Source organism: Condylura cristata, unplaced genomic scaffold (assembly GCF_000260355.1).
Source record: "Condylura cristata isolate star-nosed mole 26May11 unplaced genomic scaffold, ConCri1.0 scaffold00023, whole genome shotgun sequence".
NCBI lineage: Eukaryota > Metazoa > Chordata > Mammalia > Eulipotyphla > Talpidae > Condylura > Condylura cristata.
Genome location: NW_004567124.1, coordinates 12,453,888 through 12,469,188, shown reverse-complemented (window position 1 = coordinate 12,469,188; position 15,301 = coordinate 12,453,888). Strand labels below are relative to the sequence as shown.

The window sequence follows — 15,301 nt, the reverse complement described above, 5'->3', positions numbered from 1 at the left end:
GTTCAATAGGATACAGGCAAAAAAGGAAGCTTCTCAAATAGAATTTCCTCAGGATGTCCCATGGGATACCAGTCACAGAAATATTTGGCCACAGAGAGGAATGTGGAAGCCAGGGGCTGCCTACTCCCATGTAATTGGGTTTGAGAACCACTGCGTTTCACTTGTCCCTGCTAGAGATTAGGTGCACAGCAAGTAGCCACTTAATGTCCCTGTCTGGCCAGCAGGAAGCCTGATTAATGTTTCTTAATACAACATTTCCCAAATTTATATGACCACAAAGCTCTTTTTCCCCCATAAGTCCCTATTCATATTGCCAGCAAACAGTTCGGGATCAGAAGGCAATTTTTAAAAACTGAATCATAAGCCTTGACGTAAGGGAGGAATTACAGAAGAGTAGACAAAGAAAGGAAAGGAAATGGTTTGGGGTCTGGAGGACTTTGAGATGAGGACAAAACAAGACCATCCCATGATTCCAAAGACTATCTGGAACTTTCTTCTTATCTGTTAATACCCTTTTTTCCAGCTTATTGCTAGAGAATAGCCAGAGGCAGGAATGGCTGTGTTAGTGGCCCAACAGCTCATGACCACTGAGGGGACCCTCCCATCGACATGCACAGGCCCTGGGGAGCACACAGAGGGGGGCCTTGCCCCCCTCACCCTCACCTCGCCACTTGTCAGAAGTTCCCTAAAGCCCCCACCCTGAAGCACAGTCTCATTCCTGCCAGACTGGGGCCTGCAAAGGGAGACAGATCTCCTAGCAGAGGGAACTGCAGGAGCAAAGTTGTGGAGGCAGAAGTGAGCGGGGGCACCTGGGACCTTCAGGCCGGAGGGGGTTGTTGGCTGAATAGAAGAGGGTGTGGACAGAGAAGGGCGGAACAGATCCTGCCAGGAAGCAGTGTGTTGCCACAGTGAGTTGCTACAGTGAGTCGCAGTTGCTGATAGTGGGAGGGGATGAGAGGGGAGGAAGGAAGGAGTGGGAGCTAGCTCAGGGGTGAGCGGGTGTCTGGGAGAAGAAGGACTCAGGAACAGGATGTGGAAGTCAGCAAATGCTGGTCGGAGGTGGGAGGTGGAAAAACAAATCCAAACCTTGACCAGGTAAGCATGTTATATAAGCTCAAGCACTTAGATTTGCTGGTGATGATGATAGTGGTGATGATGATGATGACGATGACAGAGATGACTATGAGATCTCTCTCTCCTGGTTGTGGAAATGGTGGGGAAGGCTGATGAGGACAATGATAAGGAAAGAATGGCTGTGTTTTCTCTAGAGAGCCTGCACGGCAGGTAAAACCCATGTGAGCTTCTCCATCCAACCCTGACACCTCCCCCCCCTCCCAATTCTACTCATCCTTATGCAGAAGATAAGGTCTACCAATCCCAGAAGCCCCAGTGCTCCACATTCAGGGTCTCTGCTCATCAATCTCCTCCCTCCCTGTGACTCACCTAAGACTGCTCTTCTTTACCGTACCCCAGTCCCTTCATGGGTTGATTCCATCCTCCTTCTTCTGGTCAGCCATGTTCCAAGATGGCTACCACCCCAGCTTCCCCACCCCCAGCTCCCAAATAGCCCAGGATAAGCCAACTCACCACAGAAGCAAAGAACCAGTAACACTACATGCAAAACAAGGCTACACTGAAAACAGAATGCCGAGGCACCCTCCTCTTAGGATGCATTATCTTCAGGGTAGATGCTGAATTCTAGTAACACATTCCCTGGGGTGTTTTCAAATCCAGACACACTGGAGCCTTGTTCCAGCTTCACTCTGGGCCAAGGCCCTGGGCTCACCTCCAGCCTCTGCTGGCTCTGACTACTGCCCCTGCTCAGTCCTGGCGGGCAGCACTTAGCAGACCAGGCTTTGCTGCCCCAGAGCTGCCGCCAGCTCTGCTAGTGCCAACCTCAGGCCACCACTTGCCTGCTGTTTTGATATGATCCTGCTCCTTCCTGTCTGAGCTGGCCTCCCTGAAAGCCACTTCCTTCTGCCAAGACCTCGGGCATTGCTGCATCCCAGTCCCACTGCACTGATCTCGTGGCTCTTTGTCCACTTGCAAAACCCACCTCATTGCCACCCACCTCTCGAACAGTGAACAGGAGTCGCCTCTTTTAAAGATTTGCCAGTTTCCTCTGGAGCTCAGTTTCTTCCAAAGAGTCTGGCTCATCTTAGCTGTCAGTGTGAACTGCGAGTTTTCAGAGATGCCTATGGCACTTTCCAACATTCATCACGTTTGACACATCTAAAATATCCCTGCTCCCAACCTACCATGAGCACCAGCCCAGATGGACTGGTTGCCAGGGAAAAGTCAGTCTCAAAAGGCCTCAGAGAGCTCCTGGGCAGAGGGGGTTCTCACAGAGCTCTCCTCTCTCTCCCTCTGCCCCTTCCAAAGTGGGACTCTATGTCCGAGCACAGCCCTCGCTGCCTAGCTTCCAAGCCGGCTTCCTTCCACAGATTCCTCACTCCTTGGTTCCCCGTGGCCCCACACACCTCGCCATCTCTTGGGCCCAGTTCTGTCAGACTTGGGCAGTTCCTTGGAGGTTCACCTCTCTTCTTTCAGGTCACTGGGGCCTTCCTCAGAGAGAGCCTGTCCCTCTAGTCTACTCAACAACTAAGGGGCCCTGGGACCAAGGTCAGTGAGAGGGACTCGGTGAAAGTCATAATGGGCAGAATCCTAGCTTAGCAGAGAGTTAAGCCTAGGAAGATCGATGAGGCTGAGTGGAAACTTTGGACCCACTGTCAGGCATTGAGAGGTTCAACTCCCAGAGTTCTCTGAAGCATGGGAGGGGCACACAGGCTGGATGGGAAGCCTCCACAGAAATGGATAGCATGGAAAATACAAACAGAAAACAAGACACTGGATTCTTTGTCTTATTAAATTACCTTTGAAGAAGTAAAACATCTACACCACTCAAATTAAAAGAATACAAAATAAAACAGAAAGGTTGAGTTTTCCCCCCATGTCCTCACCCTTTGCATCTCTTCTCTTCCACCACGGATAATCATGATTTTATTCATATCTTCTGTATCTTTTCAAGCATGGAAAGATATGCTGTCTTCTGTTGCCTACAAGGCCAGCCTATACCTGTAGGCTTCTAGCCAGGGAAAGAACCAGGCACAGCTAATGCCCCAACAAGGGAAATATACATGGCCTTCTGGGAGCAGCTTGGTAGAACAGTTGATATACTTCTTTGAAGCAGGGGTGCTGGACAAAGACCAAGTGGGAGATCTATGCCTTCCGAAGAGCTTGGACTTTGCCAAGCAGATACCCAAAACTAATTTTCTGGACCATCCAACCCTGCCTGGTGTTCTATCTGGAACAATCCATAGAAAAATGGGCCAGGAATAGGAAAGTCCTTCATAGAATAAGATATTATAATAACAACATCAACAACTACTTCTGTTACCACAAATACCACCATAACCACCTCTGTTCACTGAGGATAGGCATTGTGGGAGGCACTTAGCACATTTATCTCATTTATTTATAACCTTGGGGAAGCCATCTGTAAACTTGCCCAACAGTGCAGCTCATTGGTAGCAGAGCCACGATTTGGATCCCAGCCTGGTTCCAAAGCTCATGTTCACTTTTTTTCCCCAGGCTTTCTTGAGGTATAATTGATATATAAAATTGTCTAATTTTAAGGTGTGTAGCAAGGTGATTTGATACATGTATATATTATAAAATATTTACCACAATAAGGTTAATTGGCATATCTTTCATCTCATATAATTAAATTCACTTTGTTGTTGTTAGAACTTAAAGCTCTACTCTCATGGTAACTTTCAAGCATACAATTCAATATTGTTAACTATAGTCACTGTGCTAAACATTAGATCCGAGGATTTAATCATCTTACAGTTAAAAGTTTGGGACCTTTGACCAATATCTTTTCTTCCACCCCTCAGCCACTGGTAACCACCATTCCACTCTGTTTCCATGAGTTCAATGTTTTTAGATTCCACTTATAAGTGATGTTATATAGTATGTCTTTCTCTGACAACTCAGCATAATGTACTAAAGGCCTATCTTTGTTGTCACAAATGACAGCATTTCCTTTTTATGGCTGAATAATATTCCATTGTATATATAAGTTTATAAGTCACATCTTCTTTATCCATTTATCCATTTTCAAGTACTTAGGTTTTTACATGTCTTGTATATTATGAATAATGTTACAGTGAACATGGGAGTGCAGATATCACTTTGAGATAGTTATTTCATCTACTTTAGATATTGCTGGCTCATTTATCAATAGCAGTTCTTTATTTGATTTCTTGAGAAACCTCCATACTATTTTGCATAAGTACTGTACCAATTTACATTCCTACCAACAATGAACTTCCATTCTCTTTTCTCTACATCTTTGTCAATACTTGTTATTTCTTACCTGCGGGGGACCTTGACCAGCAAGGCCGGAGAGTCGGGGCCCCAGGTCCGGCGAACAAAAGAAGCAGTCACACGCATGTAGCAGAACAAAGAAAGAGCTCTTTATTAGGTTTTTATCTCAGCTTTATACAGGAGGAGAGGGATGACAGGAAGGGAGAAGGCCAATAGAAATGCAACATGTTTTGGTGGCAGTTGGTCTCGTGAGGGGCGAAAATGGGCGAGAAAAGAAAGAGGAAAAGGAAAAGGTGGGGGCAGGGAGCTCCTCCCACATGCCTTTTGCAACCCAGATGTTTTTCTCTATCGGTTCCATTTCACCTTTTTATGGCTGCTGACAGACGCCAGATGCCGGCCTCGGTCCCCAACACTTACCTTTTTGATAATAGCCATTCTACAAAGTATAAGATACTTCATTGTGGTTTGGATTTATATTTCCCTTATGATTAGTGACACTGAACCTCTTTTCATGTACCTCGTGGCCTTCTGTAGCTTTTCTTAGGAAAAATGTCTATTCAGATTCTCTGCCCATTTGTTAGGCTGAGTGTTTGAGGGGGTTGAGTGAATTGTGTGATTTTTTTAATATTTTTTTGGATAGTCACCTCTTATCAGAGTTACGTTTTACAAGTTTTTTTTTCCTCTTCAAAGAGGTTTTCCTTTTTATTTTTTAAATTGTGTGGTTTGCTGTGAAGAATCTTTATTTTGCTATAGTCCCACTTGTTAATTTTTGCTTTTAATGCTTGAGTTTTGGGAGTCATACCTAAAAAATCATTGCCACGACTCATGTCAAGAAGATTTTCCTCTTTATGTTCTTTTGGGAGTGTTGTGGTTTCTGTCTTACATTTAAGTCCTTAATCCATTTCAATTTAATATTTGTGAGTGGTATAACTGCAAGTGCATATCCACTTTTCTCAAATAGCACTTACTGAAGAAACCATCCTTCCCCCTCTTATTCACTGACTATTCTTGACTCCCTTATCAAATCTTAGCTGACCATGTATGCATAGGTTTGTTTGTAGAATTTCAATTCTGTCCCATTTTTCTATGTGTCTTTTTATACCAGTACCCTGTTATTTTGTTTACTATAAATCTGTAATATAGTTTAAAAGCAGGAAGTGTGATATCTCCAAATTTATTCTTTCTCAAGATTGCTTTGCCTATTCAAGTTCTTTTAGTTCCATGCAAATTTCGAGCTTATTTTTTCTATTTCTGTGAAAAATTCTTTTGTGGTTTTGATAGGGATAGCATTTAATATATAGATGGTGTGTGTGTTTTCTTTGATTTCTTTCATCAGTGTCTTAATAGAATTTTGAGTGTACAAATCTTTCACTACGTAGGATAAATTTATTTGTAAGTATTTTATTGGTTTTTGTGCCATTATGAATGAGATTGTTTTATTTCTTTTTCATATAGTTCATTGTAAATGTATGGAAGTGCAGCTGATTTTTATATTAATATTATATCCAGAAATTTTACTGAATTCATTAATCAGCTTTAAGAGATTTTTGGTTGAATCTTAAGGATTTTCTGTATACAGTATCATGTCATCACCAGAGACAACTTTACCTCTTCCTTTCTGATTTGGATGCTTTTTATTTGCCTTATTGCTCCAGCAGGAGTTCTAATACTATCTTGAATAAGAGTGGTGACAGTGGACAACTTTATCTTATTCATGAACTTAGAGAGAAAGTTTCTGCTTTCACATTGAATATAATGTTAGCTGTAGGTTTATTTATGGTCTTTATTACATTGAGGTATATTCCCTTTACACCCAATTAGTTGAGGGTTTTTATTATAAAAAGGATGGTGAATTTGGTCAAATGCTTTTCTCTGCTTTGTCTCTCTGTCATCTTATTTGCATATGTTGAACCATCCTTGTATCCAGGGATAAATCCTAGTAGATCACAGTGCATGATGCTTTGCTGTGCTGTTGAATTTTGTTTGCTAATAGTTTGTTGAGAATTTTGCCCACACTTATTAGAGATATGCAAAACTTCTATTCAGACTATGGGATCAGCTTCTCTGGGATGGCACCCATGAATCTGCATCTTAAACATACAGATATATGAGAACCATGGATCTCAAATGTAGAAGCTTAAATAAAGTACAAAAGGAACACCAAAAAGCATCCACTCATTTCACAGTGATGTCAGGACAGAACATGGCTGTTATTTCTCCTTTGACTGATATTCTGGTTTGGCTCCTGAAACCCTCTGGTTTAGGCAACATGGCTGGAGCATCCTGGTAATAGAGGCACAGGCCTAACCTAGTAGGTGCTAGAACTGCCATATAAGGTCACTAGGTTTCTAATGCCCAAGAAAACCCATCCAAATGGGTGATGAGAGGTTAAAATCCTCACTCGAGAGAGGGAAATCCCTTTCCCTGGCACAAAGATATAGTGCTTGTACCAAAACATGAGAAGTGCTCCCTAAATTAGGTACATAGTACCCACAGAAAGGTGTTAAAAGGAGGGCCCAGGTGGCCATGTACCCAAAGATTCCATAGTTCCTGGAAGGAACTATGTTGGGTGAAGACAGCAGTTGGAAGTGCTGAAAGGAAAGGGAAGTGACATATTGAATGTCAAGTTCTATACTAGACATTAACTTAAGTTCAACCAGTGCTCACAACAACTTAAGGGATGGATATTCACATCTGCAGTGGAAGAGGAGGAAATTGAGGCTCCCACAGGTTAAATGAACTTCCCAAGGGAACACAGTATCTAACAGGATTCAAATACCAGGTCTTCTGGCTCTGACTCTGATGCCCTTTCTACTACACTCTGCTGCCTCCATTCTTACTTATTATGGTACCTTGAGAATTGTTGGGGGCACCTATCTGTGACCTGGCAGCGCCAAGCAGCAGTTGACAGTGCCTTCAGACAGGCAATGAAGGGAGGACTTGGGATCTGAAGAATATCTTAGGGAAAAGAGAACAGGGTGAAACCAGACATATTTTGCTGTCTCAGAAGCTAGATGAATAGAGAGAGAGGTAGACAAATGAGATTCTGGTCCTGACTTGATATTTTTAGCCAGATGTTGGGCCAGACACCTCCTTCCACCATTCCTTCTTCAGAAAATGGACATGCAGGGGATAGGAAGAGATATGCTGCAGGCTTCAGATCTTGGGAGTCTTCAAAGAGATGTGGGTACCCAGGGTCTCATGAAAGCTGAAAGCCCAATATGGAGATTATCACCATGACTTCTAGCTGAGTCTAGATGTGACCACATCGACCACACAGGGGTTCATCCTCCTCCCATAATCCATATTCCTTCCCTCCAGTCCAGACTTTGATTGGAACCTGCAGAGGCATCTGAGGAACTGGAGACCCTGCCCACCAATGGAATTCCTCTGGTTGTCTTACACCAGGCACTCTGTGGCTGGGTAGGTGCTGCTCCTATTCTTCAGCAACCAGAAAACTTAACAAGCCATGTGACAGTTGCCTTGTCCCCACCATAAGACCATGAGTTCCTTGACAGCATACTCTTTCTTTGCTGTTGTATCTGCAATGTTAAGCATAATCCTTGCACATAGTAAGTGCTCACTAAACAGGTGAATGAGTGAATACATGAATGAATGGGATCATGGTAGGTTTTGTAAGAGGGCCCAAATGGCTGACCCTCTTAGACCCAGATCATGGAACAAGGAAGCCCTGGAGGCTCAGATGTGAGGTCAGATCCATTTCTTTATCAGGCGAATGGAACCCCTGCATAGAGAACATGTCCTCCTAATTCAGCTCACATTCCCCACCCATGATTTTCTTTTCCTTAAAGAGCAATCTTGGTGCTGTTTGGCCAAGTTATTGCTTAATACTTTCTTTATGCTGCAAGTATTTTTCTTTGCAATGTGCCAGGCTCTGATTCCAGGTCAGGGGTAAGGAGCATCTCTACAGGAACAAACTGTGGTCTCAGGTCACCTCAGGTTTGACTCTCACTTTTCTTTTTGTTTGATTAACTCTGGCTTCAAAAACATTTCTCTCTGACTTTTTTTACTCATTGAAAGCCAAAGATGGGACAGTCTTAGAACGTGCACTAAGAACTGAAGGGACCCTGAGATCTTTTCTCAACCTCTTGGCTTTCCAGAGGCAGAAACTGAGGCTGTGCTGGTTGCGGAAAAATCCAGGTCTAAAACCATGGGGCAGCTAACTGAAGCAGCCACTGTGGAGACCGTCAAAACAGCTGGTCCACGCTCACTTTCCAGATGAGGAAACTGAGGCCTAGGGAGTTAATGACTTGCCCAGTGTTAATCAAGATGACTTAACAAGAAAGAAAGTAGAAGAACTTCACAGAGATCTGCAAACACAGTTACACATCACTCACCAGTAGCTAAATATGCATAAATACCTACAGGTACATTGTCTATACTAGCAGGTACAACAGGCTCCCCAAAAGAAAAGCAGTTGCTTGCCTCATGTGAAATAGCTTTACTTCAGGATCTGGGATTTCTTCATAGTTGCTGCATAAATTCAACTCAACACGGCCACATTCACAGCACATCCTGGGAGTGCAACTGTGGGGGGAGAAAACTCATTTTAGAAATCCCATGCTCAGTGAAGCTCCTGTGGGGTGCTGCAGGCCTGGCAAAGGAGATTTATGGATGTCCCAGCAGGTAGCCTTAAGTTTCTGGGCCACAAAGGAGCCACCTTTGGCTTCTGCTGGTATCATGTGGAGCTAAGAGCACAAGCTCAGGAATTGGCCCCCTTGAGCTCCGATCCTGCCCCTGGCCTCCCAGGCTGCTGAAGCTTTCTAAGAATCAGTGTCCCCTGTGAAACAGAGATGACTGTAGCACTTATCTGCCAGCATTGTGAGGCTGAAGTGGTTTGTGTGTAACAAATGTAACCTAATGTCTCACACAGCAGATTGGAGCTGTTAGCTACAGTTAGAGAGGTGAAAAGGTAGGAACGTATGTTGTCCCAGAAAAGGAAATGGATACATAAATTGTGAGACATCCCCTTAATGGACTATTACTCAGCCTTTAAAAATGATGATCATGAACACTGAAGGAATCTGGAGAATTGTTTATTATATAATGTAAAATGGGGGGAAAAAATCAGCTCTATCTGCATAGTTACCTGAAAAATATATTTGTTTCTGGGAACAGAATAGATACATGGAAAAATAAATACATTATGATAATAAGATCATATGTGTGTACATATATATATATATATTGTTTTCTTCTATTACTCTAATTTTCTGCAACAAATGTATTTTTAAAAGAATAAGGAAGAAAATCTGACATTCACTTCAGAAACAATTTAGCCAAAGGCAAGTTTCATCTGTGGGAAAATGCCTAACACATAGGAGATAGTCAGGAAATATTGGCAGAGAGAATGAATGAATAAATGTGTGCATGGTGCACCCCCACCCCAACACCGAACTTGGGCTATTGAGAAGCCAAATTAAGCAAGGAGGGTTTGTGTTCTCTTTTCCATTTAACCTGCTAACCTAAGGTCTGTTTAGGAAAGGCATTCTAGGGCTTGCCCTTTATTTGGACCTGAGAATAAGAAGGTAGAAGGGACATTGCAGAACTGAGCAAGTATGAATTAAGGTAAAGTATGTACCAGGCTAAGCAGAGGGTCAAGTACTCAGCAGACACTTGACAAACGCCCTACTTACATGACTAGCAGTGGTGGACAGAAGCAGATGTGGTCTAGAAAAGACCACCAAGGACTCCACTGAAGATTTATGGGTGGTACCGAGGAAGAGGCTGAAATGAAGCAGAAGCCCTGTATTCAAATTTCCTCTTGGTCCCTAATGAACTGTGTGAGTTTACTCAAGTGAATGTGCCTCTCTGAGTCTCAGTTTCCTTGTCTTCACATTGTAGAATAACTTATTAAGGTATCAATTTGAATTTATTTTCCCATCACTACCATTTTGTTTAGAGATGTTTTCAGGCCTGAAAACAGAAGCCACTTGAATCTAACAGATGTTCCTATCTTTTGTAAGAGCCTAAATTCATCAACACAAAGATAATCATAGGTATCCCAAGGAGAGATGAAAAAGAGAGAGAACACTTAACACCCTGACAGGGAGAGGATCAGGACTGGTGTCTCCCTGAGTAGCAAGAACAGCCAGAGCTTCTATGTTACCCCAAAGGGAAGAGATGGTGTGGTATCCTAACCTCATAGGGCTTCCCAACCCTTAACCACACCCCCAAAGATTGGGATTTCTGAAGAGAGTGTGGGAGGGGACAGCAAGCTCCTGGTGATAACTGGGTCTGGATAAGTACAGTAGAGCAGGGCCTGTGCCCAGGTTGAATTCCAACCAGAACTGCACAGAACTTCCTGACAGTAGAGCAAGGTGGAGATTCCATGTCCCATTTAGGCTGACAGAAAGAAATATGCTACTTGTTGCTCACTTAAGTTTAGTGGACTAAGATCTTACTCAGTGGTGAGTTTGTCTTTTAACCATCAAATGTTTTTTAAAAATTCAAAACTCTGAAATTTAGCCATTGCCAATTTTCATGGTGTAAATACTCCCATATGGCTAATTTCAAAGTACCTATCTTAAGTTTCTGAACATGGAGAGTGGAAAAGAGATGTGCCCAATTGGCTCTTCTGAACTGTTGCAAGCCAGCTCCAGCACACCACAGAGATTCACACAAGATGAGGTTTTTATCTAGAAAGTGCTCAAAGACCTTTTCCAGCCTGAGGAATCTGGGACACTGGGCTAAGTAAAGCTCATACATAATTGTCAAAGACATGCACTTTTTATAGTGTGTTCTGCTGATTTTATTTGTGTTAAAATATGGCCTACTAGAACTGTTGACACTCCTGTCTCTGAACACCCCTCCCTTGAAATGAGTCAGCCCCTGTGTCAGTAAATAAATATAAATACTGCAGATTGAATCTATTCCTTCCTTCAGTTAAGTGATCTTAGCCTTCAGTGGTCTTACAACTCAGAACAGACCATACATCATCCTTAATTTTTACTGAGATGAAATCTATAAATGTTTCCTTCATGTTGTTTTAAAACAAATTACTTTAACCTATAATTCACAATAATCCAAAAGATAGAATTAGGACTATAAGACTAATTTTATTAGGTAGGACTAACTACTGCTAGTCCCACTTTATAGATGAGGCACAGAGTGGTTAAGGAAGCATCCCAAGGCCACATAGCTGGTAAGAAGCAGAGCTGGGATTCAAACCCGCTAAACTGGTACCAAAGTCCAGGGACCTGACCTCTCCAGCACGTAAAACTGTGTAAAAGGAACAGCTGTGAGGCCTCCCTGCTGGCACAAGGGGTTGAGTATCAGCACTGTGAAGCTATCCACAGCCACTGCAGTATAAGTTCATTCCCTGGCCTGGAAGCTGACCCACATGGCACAGCAGACCTCTCCTGTCTCTCCCACTGCTCCCTTCAGCCATGTATTTCAATAGATCTGCCTGTTCTGCTCCCCACTCTGTCTCTAGTGAGTCCCCTCACCTCCCTACTTCCCCATTTCTGGCCTATACCCCAGCTCTTGTATGCATAAATAAATAAAATAAATGTGTCTTTAAAAAGGGACAACTGTGTAAAATCTCCTTAAAGCCATATTGTCAAGTGGTAATATGAGATTAAAAACATGTATATATCTGTGTAAGAAAATATATGCATAATTTAACATATATGTGTGATCCTCTCAGTAACATTTAAGAATAATATTTCCCTGAGAAAACATAATACAGATACTACATATGAAACTAAATCATCAACAAGACAGTGAAGGGGTGATGAGGGTGTGGCTGAGGGCTGGCTATTTGAACCTCAGCAAGTGCAAGCCATAAACAGTATGGGCTCACCTTGGGTGTCTTCTATGCACAGACTAGAAAGAAACCAGCAGTCTCTCTTCATTGTGCATCTGGGTAAGGCACCCTGTTCAGCTCCTGGCAGCTAACTGTGGAGGCAGGAGCAGCCCCACTTTCCTTCACAGGCACAGGTACCCCAGTAATAAATCCATGTGTGCCCACGCACCACTGCTCCAGTGTGATGGCCTCTGGCAGGAAGCCCGTGAGTGTGGAGGCTCCAGGCTGGGGATGGACTCAAACACCCCTAGAGTGCTGGACAGTGAAACCATATGACAGTGCCCTGAACATCATCATTAGGGCTAAGGTTGTCCGCACCCTCTCTTTCTGTTCCTTGTAAGCTTCACTTGGCAGTTGTATGGGTCAGGTCAGAGACAGGGCTGTGAAGGATAAGGTAAAACAGAGTCCAAAGTCAGGAGCTTGAGCTTGACAGTCTTTATATATCCAAATTTAAAAAAAAAAAATAAAGGTTTTGTTGTTCTTACAGTTTATTTTCCTCCAAATTAATTGTTTTTCTGTAGTGTCATAAAAGTCTTCATTTTTCTTTTCCCAAGTATTGAGGTTCAAAAAACCAACTCTCACCCACTATGGAAACCTGTTTGGAGGTTTCTCAAACTGCTAGAAATGGAGCTTCTGTATGACCCAGCAGTCCTACTCCTAGGTATTACCCAAAGACACAAAAACACTGATTCAAAAAGATACCTGCACCCCCATGTTTACTGCTACTTTATTTACAATTGGAAAAACATAGAAGCAGCCCAAATGCCCAAAAGTGGGTGACTGGATTAAAAAGATGTGGTACATATACACAATGGAATATTACTCAGCAACCAAAATAAAATAAAATAAGCACATGCCTTTTGCAGCAACATGGATGGAGCTGGAAAAGATCATGCTTAATGAAATAAGCCAGAAAGAAAAGGGAAAATACCAGATGGTTTCACTCATAGCAGGAGTATAAAGAACCAGGGGAGAAAATAATAATAATAATGACAACTCTATACTGGAGACATTTTATGGGGATAGTATGGAGAATGGGTGGAGGAAGGGAAGTGCACTGGACATTGTTGATGGCATACAGGTAATTTGGTGATGGAAAGCCCACGAGGATTACAACTGAGATGGAAAAAGGCACAAAGTTATGTAAAAACAAACTATTATACTATTTAAAAAATTAAAAAAAAAAAAAACCAGCTCTAAACCATTCACTAATCCTCTCTTCAATGTATTATATGATAGTTTTCCTTGGGGGATATATATAGATATATATATATACACATACATATATACATATTTGTGTTATATGTCTGTCTTTGAAGACTTACATAAATATATGTATATATCTTGGGGAAAGTAACATAAATAAGTGTATATATAAATATATAAAATATATAATATATAAAATTCAAAATCTGTAAATAAATATACACATATATAAATAAAGATATATGTAAATATATATACATACATATATATATATTTAAGATACATATATACTTATTACTCTGGTCATCCCATTTGTGGACACCTCCCATAGATATAAGAATGCTCAGGTAGCTATTTTCTGTGATTTAAGAAATATTTCCTCTTTGGTAACTGGAAGAACTACCAGTTGGGATCAGCCATTATGAGGCAAAGAATATGGACCCTCTGAGCTTTCCAGCAGTGACAGAAACAGAGCCCAAAACACAGCAGGGAGATGGGTTGGTACTCCTCTCCCCCACAGACTAGGAAGATGCTGGCTTGACTATCAAGACAGCTGAGTTCTTTTGATTCCACTGCTAACTAGATGCACAATTTCAGACATAGAAGTTGGCCTCTCTGGATCCCAGTTTCTTCATCTGTAGAATAAGAGATTTGGACTAGATCATTATTACAGTAAGGGGTCCTTAGTCCTTAGGAAGTAATGCTTGGGGTGAGGAAATGATATCACCAAGCCATGGAGATTGTACCATACAACTATGTTATCTCTGCTTTTTGCTGGATTTCCATCTACCTGGTAGGGTAACACTGATTCTCTGAAAAAGATTAAAAGAGTAGGTTGGTGGCATTATTCATATCTGTAGTGAGTAAGAAAGGGTAACAAAGTCTTTTTCAACTCTTTTTGAGTTGAAAAGAAAGAGAATTAGAAGCAGGCTGTAAACAGGCTTGGCACTACAAGACCCTTTAATCTCTAACCCTCTGTGACCACGAACCTTTCCTTCACCCAAGCATCTCTAGTCCTCCCTGGCCTGGAAAATGAAAGGACCTTCCAAATACACCAAGTTTCCCTGCAGGGCTAAGCATGTGCCTGACTAATCTGATCACTCAGTTCAAAGTTAGGGCTGGAGCTATTGCTGCCAAATGACCCCCAGACCCCAGAAATGTGCTGTCCAAGTAGGCCAGCTCCCATGCAAGTGACAAATGCAGAAAGCAAGCTGTGCAACCTAGAGTTCCCTGGCCTGAATTTTGGGTAATAAACCAGCTCTCAACATTCCCCTTGAATATATTGGGGAAGCCACAATATTGCTGGTCTGTATGGCTATGCACTGTGTAACAATATTCTAACTGAGAATGGACAGCACAGGTGATGGTCACTATAAATGTAGCCTGAATGTTTGGTAGGCTGTGACATCCCTGTCTGTGTGGTTACATTCTTGATGTTCACATGCCAGCAGCATCGCCTAATGAAGCATTTCTCAGAATGCATCCCATCATGAAGCTGTCATTTTTTTTTTAAACAATATTTTATATCATATACCTAGGAAACCACTAGCACCATCAAGATGCAGGACTTTCCCAATCTACCAAAACTTTCCCTTTGGTCCTTTTCATAGGACCCTGCTCCCAGGAAACTAATGGGCTATCACTAAAGTTATACCTTTTCCAGAATGTCCTATGAGTGGAGTCACAAGTTGGGTCTCTTTCATTTAGCGTAGGGCAGTTTGAACTCATCCATGCTGTTGTATGTATCAAGAATTTGTACATCTTATTGCTGGTATAGCCATTCAGTGGAGATACCATAATGTGTTTAACCATCTCCTTATGGATAGGTATTTAGGTTGCTCCTAGTTTGGGGCTATGATGAATAAAGCTGTTGTGACCTTGTGCATCTTTGTGTGGATTTAGGTTTTCATTTCTCTTGGCTAAGCCTCTAGGCTT

The 15,301-nt window shown here is 42.3% G+C and overlaps 1 protein-coding gene across 1 annotated transcript in view; it reads left to right on the top strand.

The window, feature by feature from the left end:
• The first annotated feature begins 1,012 nt into the window (after positions 1-1,012).
• The window catches only part of LIPC (lipase, hepatic), a 51,779-nt gene continuing 37,490 nt past the window's right edge, over positions 1,013-15,301 (top strand). Inside the window, exon 1 of the mRNA XM_012728486.1 lies at positions 1,013-1,095. The gene's annotated coding sequence lies outside the window, so the exon portion shown is untranslated. The remainder of the gene's footprint in view (positions 1,096-15,301) is intronic.